Source organism: Suricata suricatta, chromosome 7, assembly GCF_006229205.1.
Source record: "Suricata suricatta isolate VVHF042 chromosome 7, meerkat_22Aug2017_6uvM2_HiC, whole genome shotgun sequence".
Classification (NCBI taxonomy): Eukaryota; Metazoa; Chordata; class Mammalia; order Carnivora; family Herpestidae; genus Suricata; species Suricata suricatta.
Window position 1 is genome coordinate 134,749,792 of NC_043706.1, and position 9,573 is coordinate 134,759,364.

General features: G+C 42.8%; 1 long non-coding RNA gene across 4 annotated transcripts in view; it reads left to right on the forward strand.

Annotated features, from left to right (window-relative positions):
* LOC115296104 overlaps positions 1-2,857 on the forward strand; it is a 31,107-nt gene extending 28,250 nt beyond the window's left edge. For all 4 annotated transcript variants that reach the window (XR_003910731.1, XR_003910729.1, XR_003910730.1 and 1 more), the window contains 2 exons: positions 2,249-2,402; positions 2,797-2,857. This is a non-coding gene — a long non-coding RNA (uncharacterized LOC115296104). The remainder of the gene's footprint in view (positions 1-2,248; positions 2,403-2,796) is intronic.
* The last annotated feature ends 6,716 nt before the right edge of the window (positions 2,858-9,573 follow it).

The following is a 9,573-nucleotide window of genomic DNA, read 5'->3' on the forward strand; positions in this document are numbered from 1 at the left end:
TCATGCTGGAGTAGGGTGGGCCCTTAACCCAGATGACTGATGTCCTTATAGGAAAAAAGACACAGACACACACACATGTGACAGGGAGATAGAGGCAAGGACAGAAATGCCACAGATGGCAACCAAGGAACCCCACCAGAGGCCAGAAGCTGGAGAGCAGGGGAGGACTCCCCCTTATCCTTCAGAGAGATCCTGGCCCTGCCAACACATTGGTTTGGGATCCCTAGTCCCCAAAACTGTGAGAGAATAAATTCCTGTTGTTTTCAGTCACCCAACGTATGGCACTTAGTCTGGAAGCCCCAGGAAGCTGATATACATGTATGTAAATGCCCAGGTTCTTTGGGGATTTGCTTCTCTGTTGCACGAAACTTACTATCCCCCCTTGCATCACCCGTCCTCACAAAAGCACAAGCGTAGTATCTTTGGAGTAGTGATTCTTCACGCTCTCCAAATGGCTGCCTACACCTCTATGGCATCAGCGGAATGTTCTCTTTTTTAATCAACAAGAGCCTAGATCCTTTGGCTTTTCCATATGACCAAGTTCCCCAAGTCCCTAAATGATTTCTACTGCTTTTGCTTTACCTTCTTCATTGCTACAACATCCTTTTTACACCAAAGTGATAAGAATTGAAGATGATATTCGAAATGAGACTCTGCTAGCCATTTCATATAATGGTAGGATAATTCTCTTTGACTCAAATTCAATATATTCTATTCACATCTCTCAAAGCTGTTGGTACATTTTCATATTGCTTTATTATTGTGGTTTCAAGGACCAGCCATTGTTACATAGGAACCACAGACTGCTGGAGGCTTAGAGGTTATAACCCCTCTGCTGTTCGCCTTGCACTTCCTCGTTGTCTGAAATCACACACTAATGACATGCATTTAATATGTACTTCATTCAATATTGCAGATTTTCTAGAGTAATTAGGTCAGATACATAAAGGGGAAGCCCCTTCCACCCCAAGGTTAGGGCAGGAATGAAGACTAACATTTATTGAATGCCAACTATGCCAGGTACTTTCCATCCATGATCTCCACACCTCTGTTAAGTTAGCTATTGTTCTTATTATTTCCATTTTATACGTGTAGACTCAGAGCAGGAGGATTACTTGACCAAAGTCACTGTTTGTAGGTATCAGAACTAGGTAGTAGGTATCAGAAGCTAAGTTGGCACAACCCTTCCTCCAGACCATGTCACCACCCAGCAGAGGACATTATTCTCCTCTGCTTGGGGAAAATGGAAACCCAAAGAACATAAATAATAAGTCAAGGAGGCTGTGCATGATACTGGAAAGAGCACTGTACTAGGAATAAGGAACCCTTATTCTAGACTCAGAATTAGCTCTAGAATCAGCCTTTCTTTTAAGCTTTCAAAGATCATAAACTGAGCTTGTTTGATTGGCCCATTGCTGTGTGATGTTGAGCAAATCGCTGACCCTTTCTGGACATCAGACTTGTCATCTATAAAATGGAGGACTTGGCAAAGGCGACCTCTTAGCCCCTTGAACTTTCAACTTGATTAGCTGAAAATGGGAGCTTTGGGGATTTGTGCCTTTAGTTCCTGTGTGCCCTCTGTGCTCCATGTTCTGTGCGTGTGCTTCACATTCATTCTCACAGAATACTTTGAGGTTTATATTAATTTCTTTTCATTTCGATTTCTTAAATCTCTTGGTTTTCCCCAGAGTGAAGGACATACAACAAAGCAAGGAACAAGAAGGCTCACTGCCTTGCTGTCAAATTCCCATGCGGGCGGAGCCAAACCACACTTGTCCTGCTGTGTCAGCGACAAGAAGACACTGGGGAGGGGCCGTTGGTCCAATTCCTACAGCTCAGCCAGTCACCCCTGGCCACGCACTGCAGTTACCATGGCAACCATTGCACTGTGCTCCATGGAGGCCACAGGTCACAACTGCAGATGCCACCACCAGCAGACACATGCCCTCCTCCCCTCCCCAACGTGCCCTGACTCAGCAGCACTGGTCACACACCCCAGCCACAAGCCACCAAAAGCAATCACTTAGATTGAGGTCAAAAGTAGATGCTTCCCGGGAGCTTCCCTCTATCTCTACCAGACCAAGAATAAGCACTGGAAATATGGTGGCTGCCTCTTTCATGTGTTGGAAGAAGCCATTGGATACTCCTCAGCACACCACATGACAAATATATTTGCCCCCAAAGAGAATATTAAGAAAATGACAATATTTCCTTGAGCTATGAAATAACAGTTATCTTTTTTTTTTAGTTTGAAGATGTGGATGTACGATTTGCAGATCCTGCCTGGGCCTTTAATGTGTATACAAATTACCTGGAGAACTTATTAAAAATGCAGATTCTAGTTCAGATGTCTGGAGCAGGGAGGGGGCAGCTGAGAATCTACCTTTCTTGTCAGCTCGCAGGTGAGGCCAGCGCTGCTGCTCCGTGGACCACACTCCGAGTAGCAAAGCCTTAGATTACACTAGTCCCACCACACATAAAGCCGACCCTGTCCAATCACTGCCATTTATCATTTCAATAAGGAATCGGAGTAAATATTAGCTGGTTCAGAGCACACATTTCTACAGGGCAGAAACTACGTCTGCTCGGAATAGAGATAATAGCTACAATTTATCGAGAGCTTGCTCTTTGCCAGCGCGCACGCACACACACGCTCTACACAGTAGCCTTTGCGATATACTGTTAATCAAAATTTACAAATAAGGGAAGTGAGGCTCAGATCTGTTCTGTAGGGAAGTGCCGAAGCCAGACGCAGGCCTACCTGTATTTCTCCAAACTCATATGCTTTTTTCGCAGCACACTGCTTCTCTGCACGGCTTCATGACACACAAGGCAGCACATGAGAGGACTTAGTGCACACTGCTTCCTAAAAGCAATGATCTTGCCGTGATTTTCTGTGCCCCTGGTTGCCACTCTTCAGGGGATGTCACTAAGAGAAACCCCAACGGGGATTTTCACCTTTGGTCAGCCCCATGGCTATTATTTCAGGGATTTGCGTTTTCATCCATCAAACCACAATTGAAGTGCTTCCCAGCATACAAACCATGTGATCCGAAGAAGCAAAAGATACAGGTGCTGCCCCTTCATTCTAGCTCTTGTGCCTGACTTTTAACCTCTTCTTCTCTGAATCTTTACCCTAGTCTAGGCCCAGACTCTCCCACGTCTTGAGAAGGCTTCTTGACACCAGAACTGAACTACAAAGGTGTCACTGATGGAGACAAATATTCCTATTCTTGGTATTGTGGGTCCACAGCAGGCTGGTCTGAGCTGGAAGACACAGCCTCGGGAGTCAGACATCTTGCTCTTACAGTTTTACTCCAGCACTTACTGGAAACGTGGCCATAGAAAAATTATTTGCCCTTTCTCAGCATCAGAGTTGGGATTACCACCCACATTATTGACTGACTGGAAAACTATGCCAGTTTCACAGTCCCGGGCACAGGGGCATTGAGTGAGGACTGGTTTCCTTCCTTCTACCATGAAACTGGTCAAGGTGTGAAAGTGAAAAATTCAAGGTGAAATCATGAGTAGAAGAGAAGGAAATAATAGCATAACAGAGATGGGGCAGAAAGTAATTGTGGTTCTTTGTAGAAGAGCAGGTGTACCAGATCAGGGTAGAGGCATATACAGAGCCAGTGGGTAGCCAGCAATCACATGGCCAAAGTCACGGTGGATAGCCAGGAAGGAAAACAAGGAGTAAAAAGCTGAGCCAGCCCAGTTCAGCAACTGGGATTCTTCCAGGGAAGCATCTTGCACCAACAAAGCTAGTGAGAACAGTCTTTCCTTTCTCCTCTTCCTCCTCCCTTCTTCCCTCCCTTCCATCATTTACACACGTACATGATCTTCTTAAAAAGTGCCCACTGGCTGTGCCACCTCTTGCTCTTACGTGCCATATCAAAGGATCACATGGCCTAACTCCTCCTTATGGTCTTCAGATGAACTCCCCAGTGTGCAATCTTTACCTATCAATTCTAGGACATTGTCAAATTTGTTTTCCCCATGCTCACTTACATAGACACATGCATAAAAATACATTTATCGCAGACAAATGGGTTTCACCTAAAGAAACACAGGAAAAAGATTTTTTTCATCACTTTCCCAATGAGTGAGGCAGTGCTGATTTTTCTATGTATTCAGGCAGTGTCAGATTCTGCTGGATGGCCACTCTGTCTATGTCCTTTCTGCAATATTTCCCAGGCTGTCCTCTAATTCAGTAGGGCCATGTGACCAAATTCTGGATGACGAGTAGAAACAATAGATGCCAATTCAGGCCTGGCTCATGACAGCATCTCACACAATCTTTGCTTCAGTTCTGAATGAGGTCCAAGTGACCTGAAGCCACAAGATGGCAGAGCTACAGAGAGGGAGCAGTCTGGAACCCTCATGTGAAGCTTGGAGTAGCCACCTGACCCACATTAGACTGTGACACGAACAAGAAATAAGCTTCTATTACTGAGAGGTGGAGTGTCTGTTATGGCAACTAGTATGATTGATTCTTCTGAAAACAGCAACACAAAGCTCATGACTAATGCTCACCATAGACTGGTGTCAGCCCCTGCCATCCTCAGTCTGGCTCAGCCACAGGTACTAAGAACCTTCAGCCTTTATGGAAGTGCAGTCCCTTGTGATTTATCTCTAAACCAAGCAGCAGACTTCCTGTAGGTTCAGGCCAAATCCTACCAAGGTTTATTGTTCAGACACTGACAAGTGACTGACAACCAGGAGAATCCTCTCTCCCCTGGCCCCAACCAGTCCCAAATGTCTCTGCCTCCTTGCTGAGCTGCCTGTTATATCCCAACATAGAGTTCTATATCACAATCAACTTGGGCATTCCAGCAAGTGTCTGCCTGTGGATCAGAACCATAGAAAGAGAGGAGGAAAGGAGAATTACATCTTGTGGTAGAACCTATCCTTGTGATTGCTAAGCTTCACAATGCATTTTCACTTGATTTTTGCAGACCATCAGATATCACAGACAAATCATCTACCACTCTTTCCTTCTATCACAGGTTTCTGATCCAACATGCAGGTAGTTTTCAGTATTACTCAAGAGCAAGAAATCTCAAACCGTAATGTGTATTCAAATTTCATGGGAATCTTTAATATGAAAATGTTGACTCAGTATGTCTAGTGTAGACTCAAGGTCTTGCACTTCTAACAAGCTCTTGGGTGATGCTGATATGGCAGATCTCCAAGTTGCACTTTAAGTGATAAGGCTCAAGAGGGAAAATAGGACTGATAAAGTGAGATGGATTATACTCCCCTGAATTTCATCTCGTGCATCTTTGCCAACATCCTCCAATAAAGGTGATTTCACCCCATTTAGATACGATTGTCTTCTTGTGAGTCCCCCACATGAGAGCTTCTACTTCTGTTTTCCTGTGCTGATTAATCACAGTGTGGTACCTAATATGGTCACACCCACGTACGAGCACCCCAGAGTTTTCCTCTGCCATCTGTAAGCTGGTCATGAGAGGTCAGAGATGAGAAGAAAAATCACCTTCCAAATCATGGCAAAGAGGATTTATATTTCTCTATCTGGGGCCTCGGAGCCAATTCTGAGATCTAGAATTTTCAAATCAAAGTGCTGGGAGGGAGCATGGAGACAACCTTAGAAATCATCTAGTCTTGCAGTTTGGAGACTTTATTTTTGTTGCAGAATCTTTTCTTCCAATGCAGGCATGCATGCAAAAAGCTCAAAATTAAAGGAAAAAAAAAACAGAGGAGGTCTCAGGTAGAAGACAGATGAAGCATTCAGACCCTGAGCCTTTGTAAGGACTTGCTGTGACTTGTACCCCAGGTGTGGCAGTGGCAGGATGAGAAGGGCATTGTTTCCACTACCCCCACTCAACAGGGCAGTCTCCAGAGAAAGCAGAGGGTGTAGAAAGAGACCTGGTTTGTGTTCAGATGAATCAGAATTTGAATCACGACTTCACGACTAATCATCTGAGTGGCATTGGACAAATCACTTTACTCTTTGCACTTCTATTTTCTCATGAATAAACTAGATGATTCCTATATTCCTATATGGCTGGGCTGTTGAGAACATGAAAAATGATCTTAAAATTCCCATTGTTACTTTCTGAAAGGAGTGAATCCAGTTTCTTGTCCACATATCAATATACGTGATTGTAAAAATGGTCTCCATTTTGGATATGTTCACTTGATTTCCTCAGACCCCACCTTTGCTCAGGAAAACCCAAGATACATTTGACATCTACAGAGGAGGCCTTCAGCGTGGACTGAAGGAGACCAATAGCATGTGTCAAAAATACCTAAGGTCATATTCTCACCCTAAACATCTTTGAGATCTACTATAAGACATTAGTGATGCCACTCATGGTAATCAGGTCCAGGGGCAGCTGTAGGGGACAGGACAGACAGGAAATGTAGGACAGGAAAAGTGGTTTTCTGCAAAGCAACTGTCTGTTCTGCTTGAGAGAACTACAGAAAATTGCATTATTGCTCTGCTTCTTTGTGCTTTATAAGAATTTTATTGAAGACTTTGTATAGTTTTTCCAAGTACACTTTCAAGGAAAAACTTCATTATCAAGAAATTGGGAAACTGGGGACAAGTATCTATTATACACTTATATCATTAATGGCTTACGACTTATGACATCTGCAGAAGTCACAGAAGTATGCAATAGGTATGTCTCAGATGCCGATTCTTATAGAAACAACTAGATATTAAGATGAAAGAAGAATGTGGTGTAAGGGACGAAGTCAGATCTTCATTTGGGTTGTCACTCACTTTCCTCTAAAGGCCAACAACACATGGGTGCTGCTAACTTTCTCTGCTCAAGAACCAAGACCTTCAGAGCTTCTTGGAATACTCAGTGAAATATTTCAATTCCAGCATGCCTTTACAGATTGAGTCAGAATCTATGAGATGGGCAGCCAGGAAACTGCAGGTCAAACCAGCTTGAAAGAAATGCCTATATCAATACACACATGTTGAAAACTACTTTGATGAGGGATAATGGTTATTCACTCTGCAATGAGATGTGTTTACCATGATTGTCATCTCTTTGACTTAGATATTTGACTGTTTCTGGGAAGAGCTGGACTGGGTAAGCTGTAACAAGGGTCACTGGGAGCTTTGAATAAACAGAGATCTTCTGGAAGGGGAGAAGGGTGAAGAAGGGAGGGTCTAAGAGGAGAATACTTGTGTTAGAAACCTCCAGATTCAGACCCCCCAATCCTTCCTTCTCCCTGAGGTGGTCACTCCAGGGAAATCACACCAGCTGGATTTCCTCTCCTGATGCACCTGCTGACCACCTCTCTCATTCTCCCCATAGAAATCAGGTACCCTCTTAAGGTCATAAAAATCCCAGCTTCATAAACTGCAAAGTAGAGAACTCAATTCAGTTCTTCATATTTTGTTAGGTGCTAGGGATTTTTCTTTTCCTCTATAAAAGAGCCAGTTGTGCCCTCAGAGGACATCTCTCTGTATCTAGGTATTTCTCGTATCTGGACCATTCTCCTGCATGGCCCCACACCATTCTCCATCCATGGTTCCTTACCTTGGCTGCACAGCTGAATCATCTAAGGAGTTTTTAAAAATAACAATCCATGGATTCCAACAGAGGTTTTGAATTAATTGCCCAGGGGTGTGCCCTGGACAGAAGCATTTTCAAAAGCTGTGCAGGTGATTTTAATATATGGACAAGGTTAAGAGTCACTTCTCTAGACCCAAGAACATCTACAGTGCAAAGAAACGATGGGACCAGTAATGCTCAATGCTGACACACATCAATGTCACCTTGGGAGCTTTAGAACCTCCAAGTCTTGGGCCCCATCCCACATCAAGTAAATCTCCAGAGGTGCCAACCAGGCATTAATATTTTTCAGAACCTCCAGGGTGATTCCAATGCACAGCCAAGATTGAAAACCACTGGTGTAGACCAAAGGCGTGGCCAGAAGCAATCACTGGAGAAAGAAAAACTGAATGGCTATTCTGTGGGTAAAAGCAAAGGAATAAGGAAAAATAGTCTCCACTTACATGGCCATATAATGAGGTTTTTTTCAGACTCTGATTCTACCTCATCTATTTGCCTACCTTTTCCAACTGTTAGCTGCTTACCTGCCTGCCAATATTTGTGCATAGGCTCTAAGAGTTTACAGTCAATAAAGTATCCCACCTGCAGACTTAAACAGGGCTATTATCTGGCACAATGTTGGCATGATTGCTTCTGTATTGCAAAATGATTTTATCTGTTGGACTTTCAGTCTGTCAGTCTGTGGGAGAGAAGAGAGCCCAGCAAGCCACAAGCAAGTTAACAAGCCTGGCCGAGGAAATTTATTTGTGATGTCTAAACATCCGCTGCCTACCATTAGTCTTTTCTGAACATTTCGGATCATCACCAACACATTTTTTTCAATATGCATATTTTTTTACTGTGAATATCTAGGACTCCACATTTCTGAAATTCCTAGAATTACTTTAGAATCTGTTTATCACACAAACCAAGGGGAGACGTTTAGCAATGTATTCTGGGTTTTTTTTATGTTTATCTATTTTTGAAGGAGAGAGAGAACATGAGCAGGGGAGGGGCAGAGAGAGAGGAAGACAGAGAATCCAAAAGGGGCTCCATGCTCTGAGCTGTCATTACAAAGCCCACAACACGGAGCTCGAACTCATGAACTGCAAGATCATGACCTGAGCCAACGCCAGATGCTTAACCCACTGAGACAACCAAGCACCCCTAATATACCCTGTCTTTAAAGAAGAAACATCTGGCACTAAAAACCAAGATATATACATTACAAAATAAAGATCAGGGAGACTATGATACAATTACTTAAGACTATACAACTAGATGAAAGAAAAGCCAGAGTAATGAAAATAGTAGACAATTATTTAATTCCTAGATTCATCATTTATTCTAATTGTCCTCACATTTATTTTTGTTCTAATTTACTAACTAAAACTCAAGGCAGCTCATCATTTATGAAAACACTAGGATTTAGTTTATGGATTTTGTATTCTCCCTTGATTTCCCTTTATCAGCTCTTTGTATTGTCTTATGTTCAACACTTTTTCCAGAGGGTATGTGACTAGGGGGAAAAAAGGAGTTTCTAGAACTGTCAGTCCCTTTTCTATGTAGTGACTCATCTGATGAAATCCAAGTATTGGGGGAGTAGAAAATATTAATTAAATTTGGAGAATTATCTGTAGGATTTGAGTATAATTAGTTCCAAGTTATGTATTATGAACATTTTTGAGTACCTCCCTAAAATCAATCCCTTTTTCCCACCATCTTACAGAGAGCACATTGACTTCCCATTGGGCAATATTCCTCTCTAGCTTTATTCAGTCATGTTGGATTAGTAAGTCTGAATAAAGAATTACACACACAGGCCATATTTGTAGGAAGCTATCTGTCAATGTGATATAGTAAAGAAGAAAGTCAGATATAAACAAGTCTACAATCTCCATATTCTGTTGGGTGAAGAGAAGTAATGAATAAAAGAATTGTCTCTCACACGCTCCCTATGGAATAAGAAGAATTTTTGATACCCATGATGCTGGCCTCTCTATGACAGGAACTCCTTGCAAATAGTTAGAGG